The sequence below is a fragment of the Arachis duranensis genome, chromosome 2 (genome assembly GCF_000817695.3).
Source record: "Arachis duranensis cultivar V14167 chromosome 2, aradu.V14167.gnm2.J7QH, whole genome shotgun sequence".
In the NCBI taxonomy this organism is placed as follows: domain Eukaryota; kingdom Viridiplantae; phylum Streptophyta; class Magnoliopsida; order Fabales; family Fabaceae; genus Arachis; species Arachis duranensis.
In genome coordinates, this window is record NC_029773.3 from 13,410,207 (window position 1) to 13,411,105 (window position 899).

Sequence of the window (899 nt, forward strand, 5' to 3'; positions counted from 1 at the left end):
AATGTGATCATACGATTCATGTCATTAGCACATCTCTGTCATGCACAGATATAGAGTTCTCTTCCAACAATGTTGCAAGCTGAATAAATAATGTGATCATACGATTCATGTCATTAGCATCACCCCGATTCTTTGCCCTGTGATGGATAAGCACACAAATGACCAACCATTAAACATGAATATTGTTGAAAAATAAAGAACATCAAGCGTGCAAGGTGAAACACCCTTTCTTATGACCTAATAAAGACATGCTAAATGAACAATTCCAAAACAGAAGTAACTGAATCTCAGGATGTAAAAGTAAGATGTATGTGAAATTGCCAAACAGCATAAAAATTTAAAGTATAACAACAAAACAGTTATAGAGCTTAGAATTTAACATATGAACTTCCATGGTAAGAACCAGATTATGAGAAAATTATAACAAAATATGGTCCCTTTTGTTATTTTATTTATTTTAAGAAGTCCCTTTTTTAGTGAAGATGTTCTTTTGTTTATTATGATTGGCAACATAAGTCAGCAGATCTTACTTACTTCATTAAAATGTCTCCAATCATAGTAATAATATCTATCCAATGTATCAAAAAAAAAAAAAAGAAATAGAGATAATTACAATCTCCATCCAAGGAGACAGGAGAATAGAAGAAAGAAAACTTACTTTATAGCATCACGGCATATTCTACTTATGTCCTCCTTGACAGAGCTCAAACCATGGCCAATATAATATCCATTTTTCACTCTAGCCTCAATTCCCGCAACCTATTAAAAATAAAAGAATATGACAAATTAAATTATGATATCAAAGGACTTCACAGTAACAGTAATAATGGGTTAAAAAAATAAAGAAACTACCATCTATTGATAATTATAAAAATAAATAAACATCAATAATTATATAA